We start from the raw sequence: 17102 nt of genomic DNA on the forward strand, positions 1-17102 counted from the left end.
TGAAGTGGGCCTTATGGTTGGAGGTAGTAATGGTGGTGGGTCAGTCCATGCAGAGCGAAAAACATGAGGAAAAGAATGTAGGAAATCATGGGACATGTGGAAGGAATACTTGACTAATACACTTTGCTCAAGTAAAGGAGAGTTGTATGAAGTAAGGCTGGAAAGCTGGGTTGGTACCAGATCATGAAGAGCCTCAAATTCCTGAAACAAAATAATTTGAGTTTTATTCTGAAGGCAGTAGAATACCATGGAAGGTTTCTGAGCAAAGAAATTACATGATTCAATTTACAGTTTGGGTCCATGAATCTGTCATGGGTGTGAAAGATCTGTATTTGCCTATTTTGAAGACATTGTCCATTTTGTTATCCTGTGTTTCTCTTATAGAATGACTTTGGGATAAATTATTCCTTGAATTTGGTGCTAAGAAAAAGTTTATCTCTGCAGATGAACCTGTACACTTTCATTTTTCAGATAATGTGAATTATACATTTCAACTACTTTCTCTTCTTACCTCAGATGTCAGGAGTCTCCTTTAAACACTCGTACAAAAAAAATAACTCATACCAAGTGAAGCAACATCTTTAAAGTACTGGAAAAAACTCTCAAGGTAGAATTCTATATCCAACGAAAATATCTTTCAAAACAGAAGATGAAATAAAGACATTCTCAGACATAAACAAGCTGAAAGAATCCCTCACCAGTAGACTTGTGTTATAAGAAATATTAAAGAAAATCCTTTGAGCAGAAATAAAATGACACCAGATGGAAATATGGATCTAAACAAAGGAATGAAGAGTACCAGAAATAGTAGCTACAAAGATTAATATATAATATTCTTTCTTATTATTTATATCTTTTTAAAATAAAATGTACTGTTTAAACAAAAATAATAACAATGTATGTGGTGTTTATAACATACGTGTAAGTAAAATAGGCCTACCCTTGTCGGCACAAATGATTAAGCACTGGGCTACTAACTCAAAGGTTGGTGGTTCAAACCCACCCAGAGGTGCCTCAGAAGACAGGTCTGATGATCTGCTCCCAAAAAGTCACAGCCTTGAAAACTCTATTGAGCAGTTCTACACTGTACACATTGGGTCACCATGAGTAGGAATTGACTAGATGGCAACTAACGACAACATAAGTAAAATATATTATAACAATAGAACAAAGGTTGGAGTGAAGAAATGAAAGTATATATGTCTGCGAAGTTCTTAAACTATATAAAAGATGCATACTGTAATGCTAAACCAACTACTAAAATAACAAAGCAAAAAAGTGTGGCTAATAAGCCAAGAATAGAAATAAAACAGAATCACAAATAATACTCAATTAATCCTAAAGAAGGTAGAAGAAAAAATTAACAAAGAACAGATGTAGAAGAACAAAAAATTGCAAGACAACAAAATTAAACTCAACCAAATGAATAATTACATTATATGTAAATGATCTAAATACCTCAATTAAAAGGCAAGATCGCTAAATTGAATTAAAAAAGCAAGGCCTGACTATGCCGTGTACAAGAACTGCACTTTTAATATAAAGATGCAAATAGGATAAAAGTAAAAAAGATGGGAAAAATATATACCATGCTAGCACTAATAGAAAGAAAGCAGGAATGGCTATATTAATATCAGGAAACATATGTTTCAGAGAAGAGAATTATTACTAAGGTAAAGACGGTTATATCATTTTGATAAAGGGGTCAATGCATCAAGATGATATGAGAACACTAAACATATATGCATCTAATAACAGCTTCAAAACACATAAAGCAAAAACAGATAAAACTGCAAGGAGAAATTAGAAAATCCACAATTGTAGTCATATATTTGAATACTTCTCTTTCAATAATTGATAGAACAAATAGAAGATCAGTGAGATTAAAGAAGACTAGAACAACACTAGCAATGACATTGATTTAAATGTCATTTATAGAATACTCCAACTACAGCAGATTACCTATTCTTCTCAAGTGAACACGGAACATTTACAAAAATAGAGGATTTTCTGGATGATAATACAAGTTTCAATAAACCTAGAAGTATTTGAGTCGTACACAGTATGTCACCTGACTAGGATGAAATTAAATTAGAAATAGTAACAGAACTATGTCTGGAAAATCCCTAAACATCTGGAAAATAATAATACATTTTTAAATAACCCATGTATCAAAGAACAAATTAAAAGGAGAATTAGAAATTACTTTGAACTGAATGAAAATTAAAACAGTGTATCAAAATCTGTGGGATTCCACTAAAGCAGTACTTACGGGAAAACTTATTTCACTAAAAGAAGGAAAGTCTCAAATCTATGACCTCAGATTCTACCTTAACAAACAGGAAAAGGGGGGGAAATTAAAGCAAAGTTAGCTAAAGATAGGAAATAATAAAGATCAGCATATCGATCGATGAAACTGAAAAACAAAGAAAATGAATTCAATCAAAAACTGGTTCTTTAAGAAAAAAAACCCATTGCCGTGGAGTTAAGAAGATAAGTAAAATTGATAAATATCTAGCCAGACTGATCAAGAAAAAAAGAGAGAAGGCAGAAATTATAAATATCAGTAATGAGAGAAATGACATCACTGCAGATACTACAGATATTAAAATGATAATAAGGATATATTATGAACAATTTTACATCAATAAATTTGACAGGTGTGATGAAATAAGCAAATTTCTTGAAACACACGAACTATCAAAGCTCATCCAAGGATAAACAGATAACCTAAATAGCCCTACATGTATAAAATAAATTGAATTTGTAGTTTAAATCTTCGCACACACACACACACACACACACACACACACAAACTCCAGGCTAAGACGGCTTCACTTATGAATTATATTAAATATTTCAGAAAGAAATAATACCAATTACACACAAACTCTTCTAGAAAGTTGAAGAGAAAGAAATAGTTCTCAACTCATTCTATTAGGCCAGCATTACCCTGATTCCAAAACCAAAAGCATTACAAGAAAAGAAAGCCACAGACCAATATCCCTCATGAACATAGAAGCAAAAATTACTTACTAAACTTTAGCAAAGTGAATCCAGCAATATATCAAAAGGACAATGTATCATGACTAAGTGGGATTTATTCCAGAATGCTACGTTGGTTTGAAATCAGAAAATCAGTCAATGTAATTCATGATATTAAAAACACAAAAAGAAGGACTATATGATCATTGCAATGTTGTTGTTGTTAGGTGCCATCGAGTCGGTTCTGACTCATAGTGACCCTATGCACAACAGAACGAAACACTGCCCGGTCCTGTGCCATCCTTACAGTCGTTGTTATGCTTGAGTTCATTGTTACAGCCACTGTGTCATTCCACCTCGTTGAGGGTCTTTCTCTTTTCCGCTGACCCTGTACTCTGCCAAGCATGATGTCCTTCTCCAGGGACTGATCCCTCCTGACAACATGTCCAAAGTATGTAAGACGCAGTCTTGCCATCCTTGCTTCTAAGGAGCATTCTGGTTGTACTTCTTCCAAGACAGATCTGTTCGTTCTTTTGGCAGTCCATGGTATAGTCAATATTCTTCGCCAACACCACAATTCAAAGGTGTCAATTCTTCTTCGGCCTTCCTTCTTCATTGTCCAGCTTTCACGTGCATATGATGCAATTGAAAATACCATGGCTTGGGTCAGGCGCACCTTAGTCTTCAGGGTGACATCTTTGCTCTTCAACACTTTAAGGCGGTCCTTTGCAGCAGATTTACCCGATGCAATGTGTCTTTTGATTTTTTTTTTTTATTAACTTTTATTGAGCTTCAAGTGAACGTTTACAAATGAAGTCAGACTGTCACATATAAGTTTATATACATCTTACTCCGTGCTCCCACTTGCTCTCCCCCTAATGAGTCAGCCCTTCCAGTCTCTCCTTTCGTGACAATTTTGCCAGCTTCCAACTCTCTCTATGCTCCCATCCCCCCTCCAGACAGGAGATGCCAACACAGTCTCAAGTGACCACTTGATATAATTAGCTCACTCTTCATCAGCATCTCTCACCTACCTACTGTCCAGCCCCTTTCATGTCTGATGAGTTGTCTTCAGGGATGGTTCCTGTCCTGTGCCAACAGAAGGTTTGGGGACCATGACCGCCGGGATTCCTCTAGTCTCAGTCAGACCATTAAGTATGGTCTTTTTATGCGAATTTGGGGTCTGCATCCCACTGATCTCCTGCTCCCTCAGGGGTTCTCTGTTGCGCTCCCTGTCAGGGTCTTTTGATTTCTTGACTGCTGCTTCCATGGCTGTTGATTGTGGATCCAAGTAAAATGAAATCCTTGACAATTTCAATCTTTTCTCCGTTTATCATGATGTTGCTCATTGGTCCAGTTGTGAGGATTTTTGTTTTCTTTATGTTGAGGTGCAATCCATACCGAAGGCTGTGGTCTTTGATCTTAATTAGTGTTTCAAGTCCTCTGTACTTTCAGCAAGCAAGGTTGGGTCATCTGCACAACGCAGGTTGTTAATGAATCTTCCTCCAATCCTGATGCCCCGTTCTTCTTCATACAGTCCAGCTTCTCCTACTATTTGCTCAGCATTCAGTGTCTGTCAGTTTGTTGTACTGTGGGGGCTTGCGTGTTGCTGTGATCATTGCAATATACACAGTAAAAGCATTTGTCAAAATCCAACATCCATTCCTGAAAGATATTTTGAGCAAACTGGTAGAAGGGAACTTCCCCGACTTGATGAAGAGCATATACCAAAAACCTACCGCTATGGTTAGAGACTGAATGCTTTTCCCCCTCGGATCAAGCAAAAGTCATGCATGTATACCCTCATCACTTCTATTCAACATTGTGCTGGAAGTTATATTCAGTGCAAAGGGCAAGAAAAAGACATAAAATACACACAGATGGGAAGGGAAGAAAACAAACTTTCTTTGCAAATGTTATGATCATTTATAAAGAAAATGTAATGGTTCACAAAAGCTACTGATAAGTAAGATTAGTAAGGTTGTGGGGTACAGAATCAATATTTATTTAAAACAATTGTCTTTCCATATACTATTAACGAATAATACAAAGTTGAAATTAAAAAAAACATTTACAATAGATAAAAAATACACAATACTTAGGATGTATCTGACACAAAGTACAAAACATTGCTGAGAGAAATTAAAGAAAACTTAGATACATGGAGAGATACGCTATATTATGAGTTGGAAGACTTAATTGTGTTAAGATGTCAAATTTTTCAAAGCTGATCTATGGATTCAACGCAAATCCAATCAAAAGCACAGCAGGCTTTCTGTAGATTTTGACAAGCTGGTTTAACATTTACATGAAAGTGCACAGGACCTAGAATAACCAAAATAACTTTGAGAAAAGAAACAAAGGTGAAGGGCTAACACTACCTGTTTTGAAGTCTTAATACAAAACAACTACAATTAAAACAACAAGGTATTGGTGTAATGATAAACAAATAGATCAATGGAACAGAATAGAGTCCAGAAATAGACCAACAGATACATGCTCAACTAATTTTTTTTAAATTGTGTTTTAGATGAAGGTTGACAGAGCAAATTAGTTTCCTGTTCAATAGTTTATACACAAATTGTTCCATGACATATGTTGCACTCCCCACAATGTGTCAGCACTCTCCCCATTACCACCCTGAGTTCCCCATTTCCATTCGTCTGGTTTTCCTGTCCCTTCATGCCTTCTCATCTTTGCTTTGGGGCATTAAGTTGTCCTTTTGGATGATTGTTCTAATGAGCAATTTCCTCACAAGTGTTATTGTTTATTTACAGGCCTGTCTATTATTTGGCTGAAAGGTGATCTCTGGCAATGGCTTCAGTTACGTTGTGACAATTGACCTGGATGTCCCCAGGACTATGTTCTTTAGCCTTCAAGCCCAGAAACTCAGTCCCATGAGGTGTTTGGTTATGTCTAGGTTGTTTCCATGACTGTGCCCCCTGTGTGCTCTATTATGTATTAATATATATGCAGCATGTATGAACAGCTATGTGGAAATAGCCACAGCCAAACCTGTATACGCACGTGGGTGTACTCCCATACGCCTTTCCACACCTATTCAGCATACATATCCACTTATGTAAAAAAAAAAATAGTGCTATCCAGTCGTTTCCGACTCATAGTGACCCTATGCAATGCCCCATAGGGTTTCCGAGGAGCGCCTGGCAGACTTGAACTGCAGACCATTTGGTTAGCAGCCATAGCACTTAGCCGCTATGCCACCAGGGTTTCCTCCTATGTATTCACTCATAAATTATTGCTTGTTATTACTGTTGTTTCAAGATTGTGTAGGTTATAGTATTTACCTTCACTGTCTCTTATTCGTGTGTACCTCTCACTGTCTTCCCCTGCCTTGTTATGTTATGCTGACTCCCTCAACATTGTGTACTGCCCTTCCCTTCACCAAAGTTAACAAGAGTCTACTCTCTAGTTAGTGGTTCTACCTCCCTCACCCTTCTATCCCTGTTGTTGTTGTTGATAGGTGCCATTCAGTTGGTTCCAACTCACAGCAACCCTATGTACAACAAAAAGAAACACTGCCTGGTCTTGAGCCATCCTTACAATCCTTGGTAGGCTTGAGCCCATTGTTGCAGCCACTGTGTCAATCCATCTTGTTGAGGGTCTTCTTCTTTTTCCCTGACCCTCTACTTTACCAAGCATGATGTCCTTCTCCAAGGACTGATCTCTCCTGATAATACGTCCAAAGTATGTAAAACACAGTCTTGCCATTCTTGCTTCCAAGAAGCATTCTGGTTGTACTTCTTCCAAGACAGATTTGTTTGTTCTTTTGGCAGCCCATGGTATACTCAATATTCTTCGCCAGCACTGCAATTCAAAGGTGACAATTCTTCCATCTTCCTTACTCATTGCCCAGCTTTCACACGCATATGAGACGATTGAAAACACCATGGCTTGGGTCAGGTGCACCTTAGTCTTCAAGGTGACATCTTTGTTTTTCAGCACTTCAAAGAGGTCCTTTGCAACAGATTTGTCCAGTGCAATGTGTCTTTTGATTTCTTGACTGCTGCTTCCATGGTGTTGATTGTGGATCCAAGTAAAATGAAATCCTTGACTTCAGTCTTTTCTACATTTATCATGATGTTGCTTGTTGGTCCAGTTGTGAGAATTTTCATTTGTTTTATGCTGAGGTGTAATCCATACTGAAGGCTGTGGTCTTTGATCTTCATTAGTAAGTGCTTCAAGTCCTCTTCACTTTCAGCAAGCAAGGTTGTGTCATCTGCATAACGCAGGTTGTTCATGAGTCTTCCTCCAATCCTGATGCCCCGTTCTTCATATAATCCAGCTTCTCGGATTATTTGCTCAGCATACAGATTGAATAGGCATGGTGAAAAGATACAAGCGTGATGCACACCTTTCCTGACTTTTAACCATGCAGTATCTCCTTGTTCTGTTTGAATGACTGTCTCTCGACCTATGTACAGGTTACTCTTGAGCACAATTAAGTGTTCTGGAATACCCATTCTTCTCTTCATGATGTTATCCATAATTTGTTATGATCCACACCGTTGAATGCCTTTGCATAGTCAATAAAACACAGGTAAACATCCTTCTGGTATTTTCTGCTTTCAGCCAGGATCCATCTGATATCGGTAATGACATCCCTTGTTCCACGATGACCTCTTCTGAATCTGGCTTGAATTTCTGGCAGTTCCCTGTCGATATACTGCTGCAGCTGCTTTTGAATGATCTTCAGCAAAATTTTACTTCCATGTGATATTAATGACATTGTTCGATAATTTACGCATTTGGTTGGATCACCTTTCTTGGGAATAGGCATAAATATGGATCTCTTCCCATCGGTTGACCAGCTAGCTGTCTTCCAAATTTCTTGGCATAGATGAGCGAGCACTTCCAGTGCTGTATCGGTTTGTTGAAACATCTCAACTGGCATTCCATCAATTCTTGGAGCCTTGTTTATCACCAATGCCTTCAGTGCAGCTTGAATTTTTTCTTCAGTTCTTTCTGCTTGAGAAATGCCGAGCGTGTTCTTCATTTTTGGTTTTCTATCTCTAGGTCTTTGCACATGCCATTATAATACTTTAAAAAAGTATCCTATCCCTGATAACTGTCAAAAAATGTTTCCTTCTGTGTGTAAGCCTTTTCTTAACTGTTTATAATAGTGTCCTCATACAATATTTGTCCTTTTGTGATCAACTTATTTCAATCAGCATAATGCCTTCTAGATTCATCCGTGTTATGAGATATTTAGCGGATTCATCATTATTCTTTATCCCATTATTCCATATTATTCCATTGTGTATATCATATTTTGTTTATACATTCATCCATTGATGGGCACTTAGATTGTTTCCATCTTTTTGCTATTGTGAATAATGCTGCAATGAACATGGGTGTGCATATGTCTATTGTTGTCACGGCTCTTATTTCTCTACCATATATACCTAGGAGTGGGATTGCTGGATCATATGGTATTTCTATTTCTAGCTTTTTAAGGAAGCGCCATACCATTTTCCATAGTGGTCGTTCCATTTTACATTCCCACCAGTAGTGTTTAAGAGTTCCAGTGTCTGCACAGCCTTGCCAACATTTGTTTTCTGTTTTTTTTTAATCAGTGCCATTATTGGTACCTCATTGTAGTTTTGATTTGCATCTCTGTAACAGTTCATGATCGTGAGCATTTCTTCATATGTCCGTTAGCCACCTGAATGTCTTCTTTGGTAAAGTGTCTGTTCATGTCCTTTGCCTATTTTTTCATTGGGTTGTTTGTCTTTTTGTTGTTGAGGTGTTGAAGTTTTCTATGAATTTTAGAGATTAGACCCTTGTTGAATATGTTGTAGCTAAAGATTTTTTCCCAGTCTGTAGGTTCTCTTTCTACTCTTTTGATGAAGTCTTTTGATGAGCATAAGTGTTTAATTTTTAGGCGATTCCAGTTATCTAGTTTATCTTCTGCTATTTGTGCATTTCAAGCTATGCTTGGTATTCCATTTATGCTACATATTAGGGCCCTTAGCATTTTTCCTATTTTTTCTTCCAAGATCTTTATAGTTTTAGGTTTTATATTTAGGTCTTTGATCTATGTTGTTAGTTTTTGTGTATGGTGTGAGGTATGGATCTTGTTTCATTTTCCTGCAAATGGATTTCCAGTTTTGCCAGCTCTGTTTGTTAAAGAGACTTCCTCTTCCCCATTATTAAACTTCGACACTTCGTCAAAGATCAGCTGTCTGTAGGCGGATGGATTTACTTCTGGGCTCTCAATTCTTTTCCACTGTTTTTTTTTTTTATGTGTCTGTCACTGAACCAGTACTAGCCTATTTTGACTACCATAGCTCTATAGGAGGTTCTCAGATCACGGAGTGTGAGGCCTCCTACTTTGTTCTTCTTCAATAATGTTTTACTTATCTAGGGCCTCTTTGCATATAAATTTGGTGATTAGTTTTTCCATTTCAATAAAGAATGTTGTTGGAATTTGGATTGGGATTGCAGTATTTTTGCAGATCACTTTGGGTACTACTGACATTTTCACAATGTTAAGTCTTCCTATCCATGGGCATGGCATGTTTTTCCATTTATGTAGGTTTCTTTTGGTTTCCTGCAGTAGTGTTTTGTGGTTTTCTTTGTATAAGTCTTTTCCATCTCTAGTTAAATTTATTTCTATTTTATCTTTTTGAGGAGTGTCCTAGGCTGGGTTCTCCAGAGAAGTAAAACCACTGAAGTGTGTGTGTGTGTGTGTGTGTGTGTGTGTGGAGAGAGAGAAAGAGAGAGAGAGAGAGATTTATATCAAAGAAATGGCTCACGTGGTTGTAGAAGCTGGAAAGTTCCATGTCCGTGGGTCAGGCTGGAGGCTTCTCCTGACTCACATAGCTGCAGAGGCTGGTGAACCCAAGATCAGCAGGTCAGACAGCAGGCCTCTGGTTCACAGGCTGTGGAGGCTGACAAATCCCAAGATTGGCAGGTAACGTGGCAGGCTGCTGGCTCACAGGCTGCAGAGGCTGACAAATCCCAATATCAGCAGGTAAGCTGCTAGCTCAAGTCCCAAGAACCAGAGGTCAGATGCAGGATCCAGAACAAGCAAAAGTCAGTGAGCTTTGCCAGAAAATCCACATATATTGGATGCATGCCACACCCCCAAGGAAACTCCCTTTCAACTGATTGGTTGCTCATCCCAAAACCCAGTGCCCTCATAGCAGACCTCATTATGGAGGTGATTACATTATATCAGATCTCATTACGGAGGTGATTACATCATTGCATAGTTGCCAAACTACATCATAACTACCAAACCACTGAGAATCTTGGCCCGGCCAAGTTGACACACAACCTTAACCATCATAAGGACTATTGCCAATGGTGCTGTTTTTCTGGTTTCCTTTTCAGAGTTCTCTTTGTTGGTATAGAGGAATCCAACTGATTTTGTATGTTGATCTTGGACCCTTCCACTTTGCTGAATTCTTAGATTAGTTCCAGTAGCTTTCTTGTGGATTCTCTGGAATTTTCTACGTATATGATCATATAACCTGCAAACAGGGGTAGTTTTACTTCTTCCTTACCAATTTGTATGCCCTTTATTTTCATTTCTTGCCTTATTGCTCTAGCTAGGACTTCCAGTACAATATTAAATAAGAGTCGCGATAAAGTGCATCCTTGTCTGGTTCCCATTCTCATGGGGAATGTTTTCAGTCTATCTCTGTTGAGAATAATGTTGGCTGTTGGTTTTGCATATAAGCCCTTAATTATGTTGAGGAATTTCCCTTCCGTTCCTATTTTCCTGAGAGTTTTTATCAAGAATCAGTGTTGGACTTTATCGAATGCCTTTACTGCATCGATTGAGATGACCAGGTGATTCTCATTCTTTGTTTTGTTTATATGGTAGATTATATTGATTGATTTTCTAATGTTCAACCATCCTTGCATACCTGGTATGAATCCCACTTGGTCATGTTGTATTATTTTTCTGGTATGATGTTGTATTCTATTGGCTAGAATTTTGTTGAGAATTTTTGCATCTATATTTATTCATGAGGGATATTGGTCCACAATTTTCTTTTTTGCTGGTGTCTTTGCTTGGTTTTGGTATCAGGGTTATGCTAGCTTCATAGAATGAATTTGGGAGTATCCCTTCCTCTTCTATGTTCTGGAATAGTTTAAGTAGTATTGGTGTCAACTCTTCTCTGAATGTTTTTAGACTTCTCCATCGATGCTATCTGGTCCAGGGCTTTTTTGTGTGTGTGTGTGAGGAATTTTTTATGACCCCTTCGATTTCTTCTTTTGTTATGGGTCTGTTCAGATTTTGTACCTCAGTTTGTGTTAGTTTAGGTAGGTAGTGTGTTTCTAGAAATTTGTCCAGTTCTTCTAGGTTTTCAAATTTGCTGGAGTATAATTTTTCATAATATTCTGTTATGATCCTTTTTATTTCAGTTGGTTTTATTGTAATGTCATCCATCTCATTTCTTATTTGAGTTATTTACATCTGCTCCTTTTGTCAATTTGGCCAGTAATTTATCAATTTTATTAACCTTTCCAAAGAACCAACTTCTAGTCTTGTTGATTCTTCTTATTGTTTTTCTGTTTTCTGCTGTAATCTTTATTATTTTCTTTCTTCTGGTGGCTGTGAGCTTACTTTGCTGTTCTCTTTCTGTTTGATCAAGTTGTATAGTGAGGGTTTTTATTTTGGCCCTTTCTTCTTTTTAGATGTGTGCATTTATTGCTATAAATTGACCTTTGGGCCCTGCTTTTGCTGTGTCCCAAAGGCTTTGGTATGTTGTGTGTTCATTCTCGTTTGATTCTAAGAACTTTTTATTTCATTTTTAATTTCTTCTGTTTCCTGGTGGTTTTTAACCAAGGTGTTATTCAGTTTCCAGGTATTTGATTTTTTTTCCTTCTTCTTCTTGTTATTGATTTCAAATTTTATAGTTTTATTTTTGAGATTTTTTTTTTTGTCTTGGTTGGGATCTGTAAGAAGATGCTTCGTATTATTTCAATATTTTTAAATTTGTCGCGGCTTGCTTTGTGGCCTAGAATATGGTCTGTTCTGGAGAGTGATCCATGTACGTTGGAGAAGAATCTGTCCTGTGCTGCTGTTGGGTGGAGTGTTCTATATATGTTTATGAGGTCAAGTTGCATGATTGTGATGTTTAGATCTTCTTTCTAGTTGTTCTGTCCTTCCTCTAAAGTGGTGTGTTAAAGTCTCCTACTATTATTGTGGAATTATCTATTTCTTTTTTTCAATTTTGCCAGAGTTTGTATTATGTATTTTGGAGCTCTGTGTACTCTCTGAAATCCTGGTAGCACAGTGGTTAAGAGCTACAGCTGCTAACCAAAAGGTCAGCAGTTTGAATTCACTAGCCACTCCTTGGAAACCCTATGGGGCAGTTCGAGTCTGTCCTATAGGGTTGGTATGAGTTACTCTGTTTCTCTTGACTGGAGCATTTAACCCCGTTAACATTCACTGTGATTAGCAATAGGTATGAATTTACCACTATCATTTGGTTGTGCTGTTTTTGTGTGTGTGGTGTTGAGAGTTTCTTTGTTCCACTTACTCTTCTGTACTGAGTTCTTTTTGTTTATGGATTTTCTTTTCATATCCTTCATTGTTGTTGATTTTGTGTTTGCTGAGTTTTTGTGATTTTCTTTCTTTTTTTATTTTGATGAGTAGGTTTATTAATTTTCTTTGTGGTTACCTTGAAATTTACCTGTATCTTCCTAAGTTTAAAACAGCCTGTTATATCCTGATATTGGTTAAGAGCTTGGCTGCTAACCAAAAGGTCGTCAGTCCGAATCCACCAGTTGCTCCATGGAAACCCTATGGGGCAATCCTACTCTGTCCTATAGGGTTGCTACAAGTCAGAACTGACTCAGTGGCAATGGGTTTTTGGTTTCCTCTCTATATGGAAGTTCTGTAGAAGCACCATTTATTCCATCTTTTTATTTTGAAGTTGTCATCATTTCCAGATTGATGTCTCTGGTTCCCTGTTCTCAGTATCGTAGTTTTATTTTTGAGATTTCTTTGTCTCGGTTGGGATCTGGGTGACACTGACATGTGTCTTAATCTCAGGTTGTTGTCTGATGATTTTGGTTCTCTGTTCAGAGGACTTCCTTTAATATTTCTTGTCAGGTTGGTCTGGTTTTTACAAATTCCCTTAATTTCTGTTTTTCTGGAAATGTCTCAGTTTCGCCATCGTATTTGACAGACAGTTTTGCTGGATATACAATTTTTAGTTTGTAACTTTTTTCTAACCAGGGTTTTATATATGTCATCCCATTGCCTTCTTGCCTACATGGTTTCTGCTGAGGAATCAGGCCTTAGTCTTATTGGTTTCCCTTTGTAGGTGACAATTTATTTTTCCTGAGTTGCTCTCAGGTTTTCTTCACCTTTGGTTTTGGAAAATTTGATTATGATATGTCTTGGTGAATTTCTTTTGGGGTCTCTCCTGTATGGGGTTCACTGAGCTTCTAGGATGGATATTTTCTCATATTTCATGATACTAGGGAAGTTTTCTGCCAGCAAATATTCAAAAATTTTCTCTCTGCTTTTTTTTTTCCTACCCCTGTCCTGGAATTCCTATCATTTGTGTAAATTATTCCTTTTGATACCGTCCCACATAACTCTTAGACTTTCTTCATTTTTCTTCATTCTTTTTCCTGAATGTTCCTCAAACAAAATAGTATCAAGGAATTTGTCCTCTATTTCACTGATTCTGCCTTCCATTGATTCAATTCTACTCCTATGTCCTTCCATTGAGTTATGTATTTCTGAGATTTCATTGTTAATCTTCTGGATTTCTAGTTGCTGTTTTCGTATGGTTTCTAATCGTCTATTTCACCATTTTGTTCTTGTATTGTTTTCCTGAATTCTTCTAGAATTTGTCTGTGTTTTCCTTGATCTCTTTCTTGATCTCTTGGATGATCCTATATATAAGTCATTTGAATCTTTTATCAGGTAGTTCCATTACTATTTCTTCCTTAGGGAAGTTTTCTGGCCCTTTATTTTCGTCACTTCATTGAGCCATCTTGTCCTGCTTCTTTATGTAATTTGATATTGACTGTTGTCTCTGAGGCATTAAGATATTATTATAGTTATTGATTATGTGTTTGTTTGCTTAGTCCTGATTTCTTGTTTTGTTTTGTTTTGATGTTTCTGGGTGAGTGGGGCAGGTGTGATATGCTGGTCAGTAGTCTGACAGTTCTGGGGACTGAACACCTGTTTCCAGATAGGTGGGGCCATGGCTGGGAGTGTAAGCACAGGTCTCTATGCACTGGCTGTGTGGGGAAGATGAGGGTTGTCTGGGCAGGAGTTGGCTGTTATTGGTACAGTGGTGCAGGATTGGGCAGTGGTGCTTGTGGAGCGGATGGTGGGGCAGGTGTGGTGGGTGTGGTAGGCAAGCGGGGGGCACAGTCATCACTGCTCTCAGGGTGTGGGGAGGGAGTGTGCGGCAGGCCGAAGTGCATGTGTTTGCACACTCGCCACCGCTGGCTGGGTTGGGGGGGTAAGTGGTGGGTGTGCACACATATGGGTGCTCGCCAGGTTTGGGGGGGTGGATGGTGGATGGGTGTGCTTGCAGTCACCCAGTCACCTCCATTCACCAGGTGGGAAGAGTGTGAGTGATGGGTGGCCACACACTGGCATGCAACTGCCATCATTTGCTGGTTGGGGGAAGGAATCGTTGGCAGGTGGGCACACTCAGAATGCATCTTGCAGTTACCACCACCCACCGGGTCGGGGGCAGGGAGCTAGGGACAGGGGCTAGGGAGCAGGTAGGGGCATACTCAGTCATGTGGTTGCTGATGCTTACTGGTTTGGGGGGAGTGGGTGTCAGGCAAGCATGCATATGGTCACACAACATCATTGCTTACCACCTTGAGGGGTGGGGAGTGGGTGGTAGACGTGCACACAGTTGCATGATTGCAGCCACTTGCACGGGTGAGTGCATGGGAGTATGCTTACTACTACTCTTCATGTGGGTAGGGTGGGTGTTGGATGGGGCTAGGTTAGGGTCAGGGCTTGTATTATGGTCTCTGGTTGAACAGGGTGGCAGGGGGTATAGGATCCTCTGCTCTTCCAATAAGGAGAGTGGGAGGAGGGGGAGTGCAGCCCGTTCGGCTAGCAAACGCAGGTGCCTGCGCACTTCCTGTCCACTGTAGTCAGCAGCCACTCCCTGGCTCTGACCAAGTGCAAGGCAGGGGGCTGCCTGGTGTCCTGTTGGGTGAAGGACTTCCTGCCTATACTCCATGATCCATTGCCTTGTGCATGTTACCCACCCTGGACGTTAGGGACCACCACTCGTGAGTATACCTGACTCTGGATTCTGGCTCCCTCCCTACTCTGTGGATGGTAGGATCCCTGGAATTTTTGCCCTCCTTTCTGTGTTTTCTTTCCTTAGATTCAGATCATGATTTGCTCAGCTTGCTTCTCCTCAGATGTGCTTATATATTTTCTCTGTCTTTTATGGGTATGCTGTGAAGTTACCTTCCTGTGCTCCTCACCCAGGGTCACTGCTGGCTTTGTCTCAAGATGGCCACATTGAGCCAGGATGGCTGGCAAAGCCCCTTGCTACATTTCATTCCTTTTTCTTCCAGTCAGTGCTCAATTCAATTCTTTATCCATTCTTTTTGATGTTCAGGGTTCCAGGATTGTTATCTGCATCTGTTTCACTTGGTTTCTCAGATTTTTAGTGTAGAGGGATGGTATAGTGTTTCTGACTAGTCTGCCATCTTGGCTCCTCCACTCAACTAATTTTTGACAGAGATACAACGGCAATTAATTCAGTGGGAAAAGGATAGACTTTTCATCAAATGGTGCTGGAACAATTGGATACCCATATGCAAAGAATATGAACTCTTACCCATATTTTGCACCACACACAAACATTAATTCAAAATAGATCACTGACTTAAATGTAATATAAAACTAAAACTTCTACCAGGAGAAAATATTTGTGACCTTGAGTTAGTCAAAGATTTCTTTGGATATGACACCAGAAATACAAGCCATAAAATAACAAAGAGATAACTCAGACTTCGTCAAAATTTAAAACTTCTGCTCTTGAACAGACACTGTTGAGAAATAAAATACAAACCACAGAATGGGAGAAAATAATTGTAAGTCAAATATTTGCCAAGGGACTTGTATCCAGAACACATAAAGAAGTCTCAAACTTAATACAAAGAAAACAACCCAATTAAAAAATGGGCAAATAGGATATAAAGATGGCAACTAAGCCATGAAAAGATGTTCCACATCATTAGCCACTAGGGAAATGCAAATTCAACTCTGTTGTGATAATACTGGAAAATATGGATAAAAGGCAAAGGAAAAGAAGGAATTGAGAGAAGGAGAAAAGAGGACAGTGTAGGAAAGGAAAAGAAATCACAGAGAATAGGAGAAAGAGGTGGGTGGGGTAAGAAGAGAGGATGTAGGAGATGGAAGCAAGAGAACAAAAAACCCTCATCAGCACATGATCAGTCTTGGCCTGGCAACATATATTAGAGATAGAATGGGGTAGGACCGGAGTTGCACTATCTTCTTTGCTCCCTTGTCTCCCTACTGGGATTCCACTGCAGGCCAATGGGCAGATCTCTGCAAGATTCTCAAAAGCTATGATTTTAGAGTTAGCTGCCTCTTGGATATAGTATTAATCAATTTATGTTGAACAGTCATTTGCACTTGTTATTTTGTAAGAGGAAATCAATTTGAATATACATAAGGTATCAAATGCCTTCATTCTGTTAGACAAAAAGCTAGATAAGCCCCTTGCTTGAATCAACAATTGGGAATGAAATCTCACACGTATGTAACTCTAGTTAATTACATTTTTTTCCTTTCCTCTTAAAGGCACAGGACACAATATCTTCTCAGGAAAGACACTCCCCATTAGGGAGAAAAGGGAGCAGTGGTCTCTCACGAAGCTGAAGATAGGAGTCCAAAATACTCCTCCTTCCATTTGTTTTAGTACGATTACTTATTTGGGAATTTAGAATGGATTTTCAGAGTTTTTTCCTCCTCCAGTAGGGCAAATGTCAGCCAAAATCTTTCATCATTGGCCAGCAAATTATCACAATGTGCTTGGTTGATGCTGAGCTCTGTCGTAAATGGTTTCTTTAGCTGTTCCCTTTAGGGGCCTATATTACATTAAACA

General features: G+C 38.8%; 1 long non-coding RNA gene across 4 annotated transcripts in view; it reads right to left on the bottom strand.

Moving 5' to 3' along the window:
• Positions 1-17102, bottom strand: part of LOC126069164 (uncharacterized) — a 253482-nt gene that overhangs the window by 165624 nt on the left and 70756 nt on the right. The window lies entirely within an intron of this gene.

Source organism: Elephas maximus, chromosome X (assembly GCF_024166365.1).
Source record: "Elephas maximus indicus isolate mEleMax1 chromosome X, mEleMax1 primary haplotype, whole genome shotgun sequence".
In the NCBI taxonomy this organism is placed as follows: Eukaryota; Metazoa; Chordata; class Mammalia; order Proboscidea; family Elephantidae; genus Elephas; species Elephas maximus.